Source organism: Mixophyes fleayi, chromosome 11 (genome assembly GCF_038048845.1).
Source record: "Mixophyes fleayi isolate aMixFle1 chromosome 11, aMixFle1.hap1, whole genome shotgun sequence".
Taxonomy (NCBI): domain Eukaryota; kingdom Metazoa; phylum Chordata; class Amphibia; order Anura; family Limnodynastidae; genus Mixophyes; species Mixophyes fleayi.
In genome coordinates, this window is record NC_134412.1 from 82408547 (window position 1) to 82426272 (window position 17726).

A 17726-nucleotide genomic window follows, 5' to 3' on the forward strand; every position below is an offset into this window, starting at 1 on the left:
CGGTGCCAAAGACTCCCTCATGTATGGGGCCGCCGATTTATCGCGATGTTACCACCATGACCTCTATTCCAGTAATGCCATTACAGAATGGCGTTACCAGAATAAAAAACACTCATGTGTTAAAAACATGAAGTACTATTTAAATTATGTTTAATAATAAAATAGAGAAAACATGTTTTTTTCATGTTGCTAATTAATTCATTTAAGTTAAAAAAAACAGTATGTATAAGTATGTATAAGATGTTTTTATGTGTGTTGTACTATCATGGTTTGTGTTTAAATTCGGTATATTGTTATTTGCAGATTCCATTGTCCTGCGAAGCGAGGGTAAGTCTATATTTGTCCAAGTTGATTTCCCAATCTGTCATATAGTATATATATATATATATATATATATATATATATATATACACACACATATGCATACAAACATATTTATACTGTGTGTGTGGTATGGAACTTAGACTTAAAGCTCCAATGGGGCAGGGACTGATGTGAGTGTGTTCTTTGTACAGCGCTGCGGAATTAGTGACGCTATATAAAGAGAGAGAGAGATAGAGGAGAGAGAGGAGAGAGAGAGGAGAGAGAGGAGAGAGGAGAGAGAGAGAGAAGAGAGAGAGAGAGAGAAGAGAGAGAGAGAGAGAAGAGAGAGAGAAGAGAGAGAGAGAGAAGAGAGAGAGAGAGAAGAGAGAGAGAGGGAAGAGAGAGAGGAGAGAGAGGGGAGAGAGAGAGGAGAGAGAGAGGAGAGAGAGAGGAGAGAGAGAAGAGAGAGAAGAGAGAGAAGAGAGAGAAGAGAGAGAAGAGAGAGAAGAGAGAGAAGAGAGAGAGAGAAGAGAGAAAGACAGGGCAAAAATGACGCGATTGGCCTCGCCCCGCCCCCTTCCGCCCTCCAGTCACGCCCCCTCTCCCGTTGGCAAGTATGATTTTAGTTCACTAGCGCAATGCTGGACAATACATCTGCTGCATAATGTTTACATTCAATGTATTTTTATTTGCAGCTTATATAACACCGGCCCATTACCAAAACCGTCTGATGCAGGACATTGGTAAGTCTACATCTGCCAAAGCAAAGATTCCCAATCTGTCATACTCTCAGGCCCAGATTTAGTGCTTCTGTTAGGTGAACCTAAGTAGTCACCAAGGACGTCATAGTTAATGGGGCGTCTTAAACACAGAGAGACATAATGTCAATAATTCAGTGGATTGAACAAGAGTCTTTCATCCCTCACTTCCAGTGCCATTGACACATTTTAGATTATCACACATACACACACACACACACACACACACACACACACCCATGCCTGAAAATTATCATATTCATTATAACAGGATGATAATCGGGACACTCAGCTGTTTTGACGCCACCAATGTTGCATTATCCAGCAATGGCCCTATATCTGCTGCAGTATCACAGTATCACAGTGTGTGTAATCACCTTTATCCTAACACACATCCAAATATTACACATACGAGTTGTCTCCATAATGTTACATTCTCTCATATGTATTTTCTCCATACACCTGTACCAGCTTATTACCTGCTTCTCTCATCCAGAATCCTCTTTCTTTCCTAAACAGCTCTACAAGCAAAAATAGAGGGAAAAATGTATTCCATAGGAAAGACGGTCATCCTGGCGCTGGCGCTGGAAGTAAAAGTGATGCTCATTCGGTAAGTTACTAACATTATGTCACATATTAAAAGCATTCTCCACTACAGCTCTTGATAATCTGTAATTCACTACCCTACTTTCTGGTGTGACTGGTTTTTGGGGGTAAGGTTTTAAAATATTTACTTGGAGTGCAAACACTTCATCAGTCACAAATATAAAATTAAGTCCTAAATTAGTTTGGGTACGTATGGGCAAATTAAGTCCATTATTTTTAAGCTTGTCATGGAAGGGCGTCTGTTCCAATGCCACTTTGCCATTTTTTTCCAATGACCACCAAGGTATATTCATATTTAGCATCCACTATGGCCATCAGGATAATACTGAAGAATCCCTTGTAATTGTATAAATAGGAACCTGTCTTAGTAGGTGGCATAATGCTGATATTATGCCACCCTGTGGCCCCACCACACTTTGTGAAATTCCACATTCTTTTAAATTCTTCAACGATGACTCGCCATTCCTCAACCTTTGATGGGAACTCAAAAGATTCTTATAACGTTAAACAAATACATCCATCTATTGTTATCAGCATAGCTATTTTACTTTAGATTTTTCTTATTTTTCTTAAACAGCCATCTGAGTTCACAAGCCACCCAGCAACCCACATAGAAACCTGGCAGATGGGGAAAGAAAAGGACACGGGAGGCGGATATCGTAGAGGTCTTGATTTGTCCTACGCTGGACTCAGCCAACTGGCTGATGGGAAAAGAAGATGACGAGTGTGACCTCATGTGTACAAAACAACTTAAAATGTTGGATGCTGAGAACAGGGCAGAATGATTGATTATGGAGGTTCTATATAGGACTAACAACGGAGAACTCGCCCAATACACAGGGTTCCCACCGAACCATGCAGAAGACTTCTGTAGGCCTGCCCCGTCCTCTCAGTTGCCGTTACTTCCCCACAAGCATCATCAATTAATAGACGGACACTGCAGTACCCCTCCTGTCTATAGGACCTCCACACCGAGTGGAAGTGCCAGTGACCTGCAATATAGCGAAAGCCTTTCATCTTTGGAAAATATACAACAGTAACACTATGAGCCCCTTTGAATTTTATTTTTAAGCATTTTTGTTAGGTTTCAGTTCAGTTGATAAGATAATTAAAAAAATTGTTTCACATCTTTTTGTTTTCTTGCACAAACCTTCAAATATTGTCCCTGGAGAACTTGTATGATGGCCTCACACGTCTCAGGTATGATCAGACCCAGGGCTTAAGGTGAAATAGCTGTGCTGTTCTTGACATCAGCCAGTGTCCTCTTGGTAGTCAAAAATCTCAGGGTAGCAACCAGTCTCTGCTCTGCAGATATGGGTCTTCTAAAATATGTGTCCACCTTTTCTATGAGTGGGTGACCAGTTGCAGCAGCTCCTGGAAAGTAGGCTCATCCATCCGCAGGAAATTCCTGAAGTCAGCGGGATTATTCTCCTGTATCTCCTGTAGCAGTGGCAGAGGTGAACAGAACTCTCTTCTCAGCAACCAGTCCTTGGTCCAACAACTGCGATTCTTGCTCCTCCATTTCCTCCTGTTTACCGTTTGCAGCACTCTCGCCATGGCGACAAGCAATCAAGGACAAAATTTTATTTTACAGGGCAGGCTGATTATAAACAATAAAATCCTACCTAGTGCTCAGTTCCGCAGGGAGTGAACTGAACGTAAACTATACACAAAGCAATGAATGGCGATGATGCTATTTCGTCTTCCTGGGTGTTTATGTGTTTGTGTGCTGCGAGGTTCAGTCCATTATTTAAATTAGGTTTAAATATTGCTGTAGGGTGGGCAGGTAGCATGTATCTTTGGAGTGTGTACGGAGTCACATTTTTTTTTAGCAGATGCTTATTAGAGATGCAGATCTCATATCTGACGGAAATTGTGTAGGCGTGTACCCATGAATTGGCATGCTCATCAGGACTTTCAGTCGTTGGTGAATCCAAAGTAAGATTGCATAGGTGTGTACCAGCTTTACTCCTGGGAACCTGCTATCAGTTAGAGGATAAAGCAAGATTTTGGAATAATTGGCAGGTGGTTGATTACGTTGCAATAAATTATGAGGGATTGAGGAATCAACTACAGGTTCTAGCACCAGACCTACCAGATTTACATATTTACATATGTATATATATAGATATAAGTATATATATATATATGTATATATATATATATATATATATATATATATATATATATATATACGGTGCATACATCATTATTATTTGAAATACTTTAATTACAGCTTGTTCATTGTACTGTTGGAAAAAAACTCTAAATATTAGAATTATACTACAGGCAATTAGGGTAAAATGTTGTTGCTGTTCTTGATATACTAACGGAGCCAAGTTATTGCGTGATAAACATACATTTGCTTGCTATTAGAGACAGACATACTTTATTCTGTCTCCTGCCTCTCAAAATGCTTAATTTAATAGACAAAGAGCATCCTTCTCTGAAACGTTTAAGGTTCCGTTCAAATAAACATGACATCATTGTTTAATAGGCAGCAGTTACCAGCTTCATAACCAAGTTAAAGAAATATCCCTCCTTTCAGAAATAATTACAGATTTCATGAATTCATTAGACCACAATTTATTTATTTGATTTGCACCCCATCCAAGGACGTGTAAATATCAGGTTGGGGGGGGGGGGGTTTAAATGATCTGCGGCCACCACTAAATGCTCATAGTCTTCCACGCAGCACAAAATCTAATGTTTGCATAAGCAGACCCATAGACTCATAGACCAGAAGTAAGCAAGGCGTTAAACTATACCAACAAAATCTTTTTACTTTGGCACTGCATGGTGCAAAATAAGATATTATGTTAGCGTGACGCAGTTCAACAAAAGTGGCGCTAGAGCAGAAATAGGAGTTACATATTGCTTGTCAGATAGGCATATTGCATAGCTGCCTTCGCTCCCGGGAAATTTCTAGGAGTGCCGGGCAGCCTCCCTCATCCAACCAATTCACAGAGCCACACCCATGCACTCGACACCAGGATCTCCCCTCTCCTGGAGGGGAGTCCTGAAATGTTGACAAGTATGGCATACGGGCATAGTATGGAATTCTTCTAACCCACATTCACCAAGAAACTCCCTTGTCCACTCAGGAACTTCCATGTAAAGGAGCAAAGTTTTGCAATCCGGAGGTTTTCTGATATCTTAGTATACTAAGCCTTTCTCTTACCAATATAAACATGCCAAATCACGTTTTCACACATTGCACCAGTTACCTTTCATTCTGGTCACTGTTCTTACCTGTTTCCCTTAGTTCTCACCCCCTGCATTCACTTGCTGGTCTGAACTGAGCATGCGCACACCTGGGGGTAAATGTATCAAGCTGCGACCTTGCAAGTCCAGCGATTTTCTCAAGAGAGTTGAAACTCGCCGATGGATGAACCTGAGATTTCATGTAAAATTGCCAGAGATGTGTTTCTGTCAAAACCGCTATTTACAAAATGGATAGAGATCAGAGTCCCGACCGTTTGCCACTCTGGCTATACAAGTCTCAAATGTATGAAGCTGCGATTAAGCAAACTCTCCTGAGTGCTAGCAGCCTGTTTAGTAAACACATCACAGTTACACTGTCCCTGCCTATACAGCCAGAGGTCCCGGCAGCTGTCAAAAGTTTAAAAATAGATAAAAGTTCTAAAGAAAAAAAGCTATTACCCTAGTACTGCCAGCCTACTGCTGGCTGCGTGAAAATAGGGGAAATATTTGCATGGGGTCCCCCCAATTTTCACATAACCAGCACTAGGCAAACCAGTGGCACTATAGCAGGAGGACACGCGGCAGGGGTCCCCCTGCCATAATGACAAATCAACTCCAGGCTGTTCAGCGCTGGGCTGGATTCCCTAGGGGATAAAATGGCATGTGGCTTCACAAAATGCCTTGTAAACTTTGTTAATGACCTTTTTATTGAGGTCTATCAGATGAAAACAGTAATGCATATTTGCCAACTTCAGGAAGTTGGCATCCAGGAGATGCCGTGTGGGGCAGGTATAGATATAGATATATAGATATATACAGATACAGATATAGATATAGATATAGATATATAGAGATAGATGCACTTGCTCAGTGACCCTTGAAGGTTTTTTTTGCAGGTTTTTTTCTTTTGCAAGATTATTTATTCTCATTAAGAGCCGTGCCTATGGGGCCACCGGGCAGCTGCCCATTGTGCCCAATGGAAAAGATGGCCCTGGTGTGGGGGCGTGGCTTGGTGAATTGTGACGTCATTTAACAGTGTGTGCGGGGCCAAAATGCTGCGAATCTCTGAGAATCGCATCATTTTGGCTCTATTTCTGCCCTCTTCACTAGGAAGTGGGCATATGTGGAAAACTGCCCTACTCTCCCGGGAGTCCTACCCGGAATTCGGGAGTCTCCCGGCAAGTATGCAGTGACAGCTCTGCCATAAAATGAACTACAAATTCCACGAGGAAGGCCATTATCGGCAATTACATCAAAGTACACAGACTTCTGTGATGGTGGGTTCCAGCGGGGATGAATTAGTATTGTTTGAGGAAGATGTACACAATGATGAGAGTGAATATAACGACAGTGTAGATTGCAAGTGCTGAAATCTAGCTAAAAGAAGGAGCTACCTGATGCTGGTATGCTTGGTAATATTTTGGGGAGAATGGCATGTTGGCAATTTTATGTTTTTCTACAGTAAACTTTCAGCTTTATTCGAGAGGCTTTTTTTTTTCTTTAAAAAGGTACAAGCTTTTTATTTACATTTTTGTTTCCCTGACTTAAACCCACTATGCACTTGAACATACACTTTAGCACATGAGGTAGAGGGATTAGTATCATCATGACTGAGACTGGAGAGTGACCAGAACAATGCCACCCCTCCTGTTTCTATATGAGCTATGGCACAGTAAAATGTCACTGGAGACTTTTAAGAACACTGACAGCCCTATTATAGCATATAGTGAGCTATGATACAGTAAAATGTAACTGCAGATTTAGACCAAGCCTACCAGCCCTAGTATTTGTATTTCAGCAATGACTCTTACCAATGGAGCGCTCCTCTTTGTGTGTAACCTATATAACACCGTACAATTTAACTGAAAATTCAGAAGAAAAGCCTGACAGTCCTTGTATTTGTATTTCAGCAATTACTTTTAGCAATGGAGCACTCCTCTTTGTGTGTTACCTATATAACACAGTAGAATGTGACTGCAGAATTACACTAAGCCCACCACCACTAGTATTTGTATTTTTCAGCAATGGGAATTAGCAATGAGGCCCTCCTCTTTGTATGTTACCTATATAACACAGTAGAATGTGACTGCAGAATTACGCCAAGCCTGCCCGCACTAGTATTTGTATTTTTCAGCAATGAGAATTAGCAATGGAGCAATTGAGCTCTCCTGAATGTCAATATAGACTTTATTGAACACAGCTACCCCCTCCTCTTTCAATTATATCTATGTTGCTTCCCAACTGCTCTACACACTGTGCTACCCCTTCTGTGTCCCTCTTTGAAATGGAGCTAGATCGCCGTGGAGGGCAGTATTTATAGATTTCAAAACTCCCGAGATCCGACGACATAACAATGACATTTTTCCTCGTTTTTGATTCCAAAAAGGTGCAAAACTGCCTCGGCTCGGTAGTCAGATATGCTAAGTTCGGGTGTGTTCAGTTCTCGAAGGAACTGAGCCTGAGCATCTCTACTAAGCAGTTTTACCTCACAGACACTGATCAGCAGTATATACTGTGTGTGACTGACAGGCTGTTCTCTATCAGCAGTATATACTGTGTGTGACTGACAGGCTGCTCTCTATCAGCAGTATATACTGTGTGTGACTGACAGGCTGCTCTCTATCAGCAGTATATACTGTGTGTGACTGACAGGCTGCTCTCTATTAGCAGCAGGGCCGCCATCAGGGGGGTACAGGGGGTACTGTTGTATCGGGCCCGGGCTCACCAGGGGGCCCGGTACAACAGCGCAACACATACTTACCTGGGGGCCCGATGTCTTGCAGTCCGCTGGTCTCCGCTACTCTGTGTCACCGTGACAGCCAGGCACCAAAATGCGATCGCAGGGGTGGAGGAATCATTCCCCCTGCGATCATGTGATCTGGCACAGGCAGATATCATTAGATCGTAACACCATACACTTTTTGGTGCAAATTCAGAAGAAAAGCCTGCAAGGACTAGTATTTGTATTTCAGCAATGACTCTTACCAATGGAGCACTCCTCTTTATGTGTAACCTATATAACACCGTACAATTTAACTGAAAATTCAGAAGAAAAGCCTGCCAGTCCTTGTATTTGTATTTCAGCAATTACTTTTAGCAATGGAGCACTCCTCTTTGTGTGTAACCTATATAACACTGTACAATTTGACTGCAAATTCAGAAGAAAAGAATGCCAGCCCTAGTATTTGTATTTCAGCAATGACTCTTAGCAATGGAGCCCTCCTCTTTGTGTTATCTATATAACACAGTAGAATGTGACTGCAGAATTACACTAAGCCCGCCACCACTAGTATTTGTATTTTTCAGCAATGGGAATTAGCAATGAGGCCCTCCTCTTTGTATGTTACCTATATAACACAGTAGAATGTGACTGCAGAATTACACCAAGCCTGCCCGCACTAGTATTTGTATTTTTCAGCAATGAGAATTAGCAATGGAGCAATTGAGATCTCCTGAATGTCAATATAGACTTTATTGAACACAGCTACCCCCTCCTCTTTCAATTATATCTATGTTGCTTCCCAACTGCTCTACACACTGTGCTACCCCTTCTGTGTCCCTCTTTGAAATGGCGCTAGATCGCCGTGGAGGGCGGTATTTATAGATTTCAAAACTCCCGAGATCCGACGACGTAACGATGACATTTTGCCTCGTTTTTGATTCCAAAAAGGCGCAAAACTGCCTCGGCTCGGTAGTCAGATATGCTAAGTTCGGGTGTGTTCAGTTCTCGAGGAACCGAGCCTGAGCATCTCTACTAAGCAGTTTTACCTCACAGACACTGATCAGCAGTATATACTGTGTGTGACTGACAGGCTGTTCTCTATCAGCAGTATATACTGTGTGTGACTGACAGGCTGCTCTCTATCAGCAGTATATACTGTGTGTGACTGACAGGCTGTTCTCTATCAGCAGTATATACTGTGTGTGACTGACAGGCTGCTCTCTATCAGCAGCAGGGCCGCCATCTGGGGGGTACAAGGGGTACTGTTGTATCGGGCCCGGGCTCACCAGGGGGCCCGGTACAACAGCGCAACACATACTTAACTGGGGGCCCGATGTCTTGCAGTCCGCTGGTCTCCGCTACTCTGTGTCACCGTGACAGACAGGCACCAGAATGCGATCGCAGGGGTGGAGGAATCATTCCCCCTGCGATCATGTGATCTGGCACAGGCAGATATCATTAGATCGTAACACCATACACTTTTTGGTGCAAATTCAGAAGAAAAGCCTGCAAGGACTAGTATTTGTATTTCAGCAATGACAATTAGTAATGCAGCGCTCCTTTTTGTGTTACCTATATAACATTGTAGCATTTTACTGCAGAAATACACTAACCCTGACAGCACTAATTTTTTTATTTTTAGGCAATGAGAATAACCAACGCAGCTCTCCTTTTTGTAGGTTACCTCTATAACACAGTAGAATTGGACTGCAGAATTACATCAACCCTGCCAGCAGCAATAGTATTTGTATTTTTCTGTAATGAGATTTAACAGTGGAGCTATGGAGCTCTCCTGAATGTCACTTATTACTTTGTTTAACACTGCTACCACCCTCCTCTTTCAATTCTCTAACTTTGCCTGCCCAACTGCTCTACACTCTATGCTACCCCTTCTATATCCCTCTCTCAAATGGTGCTAGATCGCCGTGGAGGGCGGTATTTATAGATTCCAAAACTCCCGAGATCCGATGACGTCACAATGACGTTTTTCCTGGTTTTCGAATTTCTAAAGGCGCGAAAGTAGCGAGCCGACTCGGATCCCCTAAGTTTGGGTGTGTTCGGTTTCCGAGGAACCGAGCCTGAGCATCTCTAGTTGCAGCAGCTCCTGGAAAGTAGGGTCATCCATCCGCAGGAAATTCCTGAAGTCAGCGGGATTATTCTCCCGTATCTCCTGTAGCAGTGGCAGAGGTGAACAGAACTCTCTTCTCAGCAACCAGTCCTTGGTCCAACAACTGCAATTCCTACTTCTCCTTTTACTCCTGTTTATCGTTTGCAGTGTGGACACCATGGCAACAAGCAATCAAAGACACAATTTTATTTTACAGGGTAGGCTGATTATAAACAATAAAACCTACCTAGTCTGCAGTTTTGCAGTGAGTGAACCGAACGTAAACTATACACAAAGCAATGAAAGGCGATGATGCAACCATCCTAAATAAGCCAACATAGAACTCAGTTTGATTCTACTCTAAGTCTAATGGTTGCTGAGTCGGTGTGTTGAGGTATGACCAAAAAATGTATTTACAGATTACCAACGCTTATGAACCAAAGATCTGCTCGAGACTTAAGCTCTCATTATAATTAATAGGGAATTCCGTGTTACACACAGATTCCGTGTTCTTTGCTGTTACTTTACTCTTGTGCTTGATGGCAGACTTCAATCACAACCTTTCAAAAAACAAATGGTAATTGCTACTGTTCATCGGGTGGTAAGACTGCGCTGTCCATTCCTATGTGCATCCGTTAGGCTCAGCTAGATTGGGACAGAGTGGGCCTGATCCATTAAGGAAAGGAAAGCCAAAAAAAGGAGTAACTTTCCACCTTGGCAAAACCATGTTGCATTGGAGGGGGGGAGGTAAGTTTAAAATAATGTGGGGACAGATTGTAGTTGGGGTAGGGCATGTCCTAGATCAACTTTAAATTTCTGTGTAAAAATAAAGCTATCAACTATTTGTGTGCTACATGAAAAAACAGCCAGTATTTAACTTATGTGAAAAATAATAAACTAATTTGCACCCCTTGCATTGTAACATGGTTTGTCCAGGACCAATCGTACTCATTTTTTTGCCTTACTTTCCTTAATGAATCAGTCCCATTATCTTCCCAAGACACCGTAAGTTACCAAATGGATCTAATTTACAGCTTAGGTCCCAGTAGGCAGAATCCATTATTCTTTTTATAATATAACTGCTAATTTAATTTGAAAATATATAAGAGGCTATCCAGTAGTTGTCATGAGGAATATGTTAGGACAAAGTGCATACTTCAGTTTTATCTTTCTCAAGGACGGAAATCATACAATTTAAAAAAAATAAAGGATAGGTAGTTTGGAAATTCCAGCTCTTTGTTTAGCATTTCACACATATAAGACTTTGGATTGACATATTAATAAAGCTAGATGGGGCTTGGGAATATAAGTTAACCACATTTATAAGAAGTTTAGTGGTGCCATTAGTCATAGGAATAGGAAAAATGTACATATACATAAACAGAGATTACTAATAGAACTTAATGACCATCTAGATTACTTGCTGCTTCCACTGTTCCAGTAAGAGGTCTGGTGTGGGTCAGGTCTTCTATAGCCAGGATGCAGCAGGGGGCGCTCAATTACGTGACCAACATCCTTTCAGTTATTCACACTTGCAAGACACCCGTTAAGCATCACCTGAGGTCAATGATTAGCTCAATTCTGTCTGCCATCCTCTGCCTAAAGGAGATTATTATTAGTATTATTATTATTATTATTATTATTATTATCGTAGATTTGTAAGGCGCCAAGTGCTACGCAGCGCTGTACAATAGAGAAAACAGTACATACATAAAACTGGGACATACAAGGTAGACAATATAAACACAGACATGAAAACAAAGGCTATGGAGGTCCCTGCTCCCTAGAGAGCTTACATTCTAAGAGAAAGAGGACACAGCTGAAATGAGAGGAGCGAGTGTGGCTCAGAGTGGAGATTGGGGCAGCTGTGAGGGTGTATTAGTGTGAATAGTGTTATCAGGGATAAGGTCACCTCTAAAAAGAGAGATAGGTTTTCAGAGTGTCTAAAGATTTGAAGGCTGTGGGAAAGTCTGATTAGGAGTGGTAGGGAATTTCATAACTGGGGAGCAGCACGGGAGAAGTCTTGTAGGTGGGAGTGAGAGATGGTTACCAGAGACGAGACAAAGTGAAGGTCAGAGGTAGATCTAAGAGGGCGGGAGGGAGAGTATTTTGATATGGGATTTGAGATGTATGAAGGGGTGATTTTATTGAGAGCTGTGAGGTAAGGGTGAGTAATTTAAGTTGGATTCTGGAGGACACAGGGAGCCAGTGTAGGGATTTGCAAAGTGGTGCAGCAGATGTGGAGCAGTGAGAGAGGAAGATCAGTCTTGGAGCAGCGTTTAGGATGGATTGGAGTGTGGATATATGGGTGTCAGGAATGCTAGATAGTAGAAGGTTGCAATAGTCAAGACGGGAGATGATGAATGGATAATAGTTTTGGTAGCATGTTGAGTAAGAAAAGAGCGTGTTCTGGCAATGTTTTTAAAGCGCTACGGAATTTGCTGGCGCTATATAAATAAATGTTGATGATGATGAATGTTGATGAAAGCAGAGAGTGGAGTCAAGTGTGACACCAAGGAACCGGTTTTGGGAGAAATTGTGGTGTTATTAACAGTGAGGGAGATATGAGGGGAGGTTGTGACTCTGGCAGGAGAGAAGATAAGAAGCTCTGTATTGGATATGATGAGCTTTAGGTAGTGTTGAGACATGTGGAGATAGCAAAAAGACAGTTGGTTACAACCCTATTATTGATCTCCGTTATGGTTGAGTGCACCTCACCTCAATCTCTCCTTTTTCTTGAGAATCCAACTGTCACAGTGAATAGTTCAGTGGGAGCTCCCCTTTCAATACTTATAAAAGGGCAATAGAATTCTGTGATGAAAATACACAGCCTGGGTGATCCAGATAACTAACAAATACAGTACATTTGTGATAATATATTATGTGTGGTGCAGTGGGATGTCTGTGCTTGTGAAGCGATGAAGGAGAAGCAGTCAGCAGTTTGTTACATATGAAGCTGCTGCACCGCTATGATGTCACACTCCCAGTCTGAGGAGTGCCCTATACATCAATGTCAGGACTGTTCAACCCAAATCGGGATAGTTGGCTCAGCGGATGGGGCCTGTGCCCACTATAATCTGCCACTGCTGGGCCCCCAAAGAGGGCCAGGGCCCAGGGACTCTGTAACAGTCCCAGACTCCTCTAAGGAAAACATTTTTGTCAGTGGATTTGGTGTATAAATCAGTAGATAATCTCAAATTATTTCCTTAATAGGCACATCCAAAACCTGATACTGTCATTACTTAAAGAAAACTCATTTGATGGAGAGGTGTAATGTACTAATATCTCCCATCATTACGCTAAAGTCCTTTATACACCTAGTCCATATGATGAAGGTGTCATCTAGATATGTAAGACGGATATGTATGGAATTATTATGTATGGGACGCCTTAAGAAAATTAAATGATCAATTTGTAAATAGACCAGTGTATTGAGGTTTGAGAGAAGACCCCATACTTATCCCTTGTTGTTATAAATCAAAATCATTGTTGAATCTAAAATAATTTATTGTAAGTGCTTTAATTAATAATTCAATGCTAAATTCTCTTAAAGCATCTCCTACATTGATATTTTCATACTTAGATTAGGACCCTGGGCATACACTATATTAGGGGAACAGTAGGCAATTATATCCTATCTACTAGCAACTTTTAAGTAACATTTTGGCCATGGATGTGACAACTATATTGAGAACAATTCAGGCTGACTGGCTGCATACAGTGGTCATCATCATCATCACTCCAGCACCATTATTACATCATCATTACAGTCCGGACTGTTGTTATATACCTACACTGCTGACCTCAGACCTTTCAGTCTCAGGTTGGAGTTCGAGGGGAGACAGTGATCAGAAAATGAAAATATTAATATTTACCGTTTTTATACTCATGACTTTCTTTACAAAATCAGAGAAAGGTAAGGAACAATTATCCTGTAAAAATGTATTTTATTAAATAGTGCTAAACTAATTTATTTAGGATTAGGGGCCTATTTATCAATGGCAAAGAGCTCTATTTTGGGCAAATCCAGCCCTATCAAAGGGGTTATCCGATGGTGTAAAGTGCTGGTGCCAAAGACTCCCTCATGTATGGGGCCGCCGATTTATCGCGATGTTACCACCATGACCTCTATTCCAGTAATGCCATTACAGAATGGCGTTACCAGAATAAAAAACACTCATGTGTTAAAAACATGAAGTACTATTTAAATTATGTTTAATAATAAAATAGAGAAAACATGTTTTTTTCATGTTGCTAATTAATTCATTTAAGTTAAAAAAAACAGTATGTATAAGTATGTATAAGATGTTTTTATGTGTGTTGTACTATCATGGTTTGTGTTTAAATTCGGTATATTGTTATTTGCAGATTCCATTGTCCTGCGAAGCGAGGGTAAGTCTATATTTGTCCAAGTTGATTTCCCAATCTGTCATATAGTGTGTATATATATATATATATATATATATATATATATATATATATATATATATACACACATATGCATACAAACATATTTATACTGTGTGTGTGGTATGGAACTTAGACTTAAAGCTCCAATGGGGCAGGGACTGATGTGAGTGTGTTCTTTGTACAGCGCTGCGGAATTAGTGACGCTATATAAAGAGAGAGAGAGATAGAGGAGAGAGAGAGGAGAGAGGAGAGAGAGAGAGAGAGAGGAGAGAGAGAGAGAGAGGAGAGAGAGAGAGAGGAGAGAGAGAGAGAGGAGAGAGAGAGAGAGAGAGAGAAGAGAGAGAGAAGAGAGAGAGAGAGAAGAGAGAGAGAGAGAAGAGAGAGAGAGGGAAGAGAGAGGAGAGAGAGAGAAGAGAGAGAGAGAGAGAGAAGAGAGAGAAGAGAGAGAGAGAAGAGAGAAAGACAGGGCCAAAATGACGCGATTGGCCTCGCCCCGCCCCCTCCCGCCCTCCAGTCACGCCCCTCTCCCGTTGGCAAGTATGATTTTAGTTCACTAACGCAATGCTGGACAATACATCTGCTGCATAATGTTTACATTCAATGTATTTTTATTTGCAGCTTATATAACACCGGCCCATTACCAAAACCGTCTGATGCAGGACATTGGTAAGTCTACATCTGCCAAAGCAAAGATTCCCAATCTGTCATACTCTCAGGCCCAGATTTAGTGCTTCTGTTAGGTGAACCTAAGTAGTCACCAAGGACGTCATAGTTAATGGGGCGTCTTAAACACAGAGAGACATAATGTCAATAATTCAGTGGATTGAACAAGAGTCTTTCATCCCTCACTTCCAGTGCCATTGACACATTTTAGATTATCACACATACACACACACACACACACACACACACCCATGCCTGAAAATTATCATATTCATTATAACAGGATGATAATCGGGACACTCAGCTGTTTTGACGCCACCAATGTTGCATTATCCAGCAATGGCCCTATATCTGCTGCAGTATCACAGTATCACAGTGTGTGTAATCACCTTTATCCTAACACACATCCAAATATTACACATACGAGTTGTCTCCATAATGTTACATTCTCTCATATGTATTTTCTCCATACACCTGTACCAGCTTATTACCTGCTTCTCTCATCCAGAATCCTCTTTCTTTCCTAAACAGCTCTACAAGCAAAAATAGAGGAAAAAATGTATTCCATAGGAAAGACGGTCATCCTGGCGCTGGCGCTGGAAGTAAAAGTGATGCTCATTCGGTAAGTTACTAACATTATGTCACATATTAAAAGCATTCTCCACTACAGCTCTTGATAATCTGTAATTCACTACCCTACTTTCTGGTGTGACTGGTTTTTGGGGGTAAGGTTTTAAAATATTTACTTGGAGTTCAAACACTTCATCAGTCACAAATATAAAATTAAGTCCTAAATTAGTTTGGGTACGTATGGGCAAATTAAGTCCATTATTTTTAAGCTTGTCATGGAAGGGCGTCTGTTCCAATGCCACTTTGCCATTTTTTTCCAATGACCACCAAGGTATATTCATATTTAGCATCCACTATGGCCATCAGGATAATACTGAAGAATCCCTTGTAATTGTATAAATAGGAACCTGTCTTAGTAGGTGGCATAATGCTGATATTATGCCACCCTGTGGCCCCACCACACTTTGTGAAATTCCACATTCTTTTAAATTCTTCAACGATGACTCGCCATTCCTCAACCTTTGATGGGAACTCAAAAGATTCTTATAACGTTAAACAAATACATCCATCTATTGTTATCAGTATAGCTATTTTACTTTAGATTTTTCTTATTTTTCTTAAACAGCCATCTGAGGTCACAAGCCACCCAGCAACCCACATAGAAACCTGGCAGATGGGGAAAGAAAAGGACACGGGAGGTGGATATCGTAGAGGTCTTGATTTGTCCTACGCTGGACTCAGCCAACTGGCTGATGGGAAAAGAAGATGACGAGTGTGACCTTATGTGTACAAAACAACTTAAAATGTTGGATGCTGAGAACAGGGCAGAATGATTGATTATGGAGGTTCTATATAGGACTAACAACGGAGAACTCGCCCAATACACAGGGTTCCCACCGAACCATGCAGAAGACTTCTGTAGGCCTGCCCCGTCCCCTCAGTTGCTGTTACTTCCCCACAAGCATCATCAATTAATAGACGGACACTGCAGTACCCCTCCTGTCTATAGGACCTCCACACCGAGTGGAAGTGCCAGTGACCTGCAATATAGCGAAAGCCTTTCATCTTTGGAAAATATACAACAGTAACACTATGAGCCCCTTTGAATTTTATTTTTAAGCATTTTTGTTAGGTTTCAGTTCAGTTGATAAGATAATAAAAAAAAATTGTTTCACATCTTTTTGTTTTCTTGCACAAACCTTCAAATATTGTCCCTGGAGAACTTGTATGATGGCCTCACAGGTCTCAGGTATGATCAGACCCAGGGCTTAAGGTGAAATAGCTGTGCTGTTCTTGACATCAGCCAGTGTCCTCTCGGTAGTCAAAAATCTCAGGGTAGCAACCAGTCTCTGCTCTGCAGATATGGGTCTTCTAAAATATGTGTCCACCTTTTCTATGAGTGGGTGACCAGTTGCAGCAGCTCCTGGAAAGTAGGCTCATCCATCCGCAGGAAATTCCTGAAGTCAGCGGGATTATTCTCCTGTATCTCCTGTAGCAGTGGCAGAGGTGAACAGAACTCTCTTCTCAGCAACCAGTCCTTGGTCCAACAACTGCGATTCTTGCTCCTCCATTTCCTCCTGTTTACCGTTTGCAGCACTCTCGCCATGGTGACAAGCAATCAAGGACAAAATTTTACTTTACAGGGCAGGCTGATTATAAACAATAAAATCCTACCTAGTGCTCAGTTCCGCAGGGAGTGAACTGAACGTAAACTATACACAAAGCAATGAATGGCGATGATGCTATTTCGTCTTCCTGGGTGTTTATGTGTTTGTGTGCTGCGAGGTTCAGTCCATTATTTAAATTAGGTTTAAATATTGCTGTAGGGTGGGCAGGTAGCATGTATCTTTGGAGTGTGTACGGAGTCACATTTTTTTTTAGCAGATGCTTATTAGAGATGCAGATCTCATATCTGACGGAAATTGTGTAGGCGTGTACCCATGAATTGGCATGCTCATCGGGACTTTCAGTCGTTGGTGAATCCAAAGTAAAATTGCATAGGTGTGTACCAGCTTTACTCCTGGGAACCTGCTATCAGTTAGAGGATAAAGCAAGATTTTGGAATAATTGGCAGGTGGTTGATTACGTTGCAATAAATTATGAGGGATTGAGGAATCAACTACAGGTTCTAGCACCAGACCTACCAGATTTACATATTTACATATGTATATATATAGATATAAGTATATATATATATATATATATATGTATATATATATATATATATATATATATATATATATATACGGTGCATACATCATTATTATTTGAAATACTTTAATTACAGCTTGTTCATTGTACTGTTGGAAAAAAACTCTAAATATTAGAATTATACTACAGGCAATTAGGGTAAAATGTTGTAGCTGTTCTTGATATACTAACG

The 17726-nt window shown here is 41.2% G+C and overlaps 1 long non-coding RNA gene across 1 annotated transcript; it reads left to right on the forward strand.

Annotated features, from left to right (window-relative positions):
• Positions 1 to 14007: 14007 nt before the first annotated feature.
• On the forward strand, positions 14008 to 15459 carry LOC142108039 (uncharacterized). The gene is made up of 3 exons (XR_012680078.1): positions 14008 to 14092; positions 14729 to 14776; positions 15305 to 15459. It is a non-coding gene; the product is annotated as an uncharacterized LOC142108039 (long non-coding RNA).
• The last annotated feature ends 2267 nt before the right edge of the window (positions 15460 to 17726 follow it).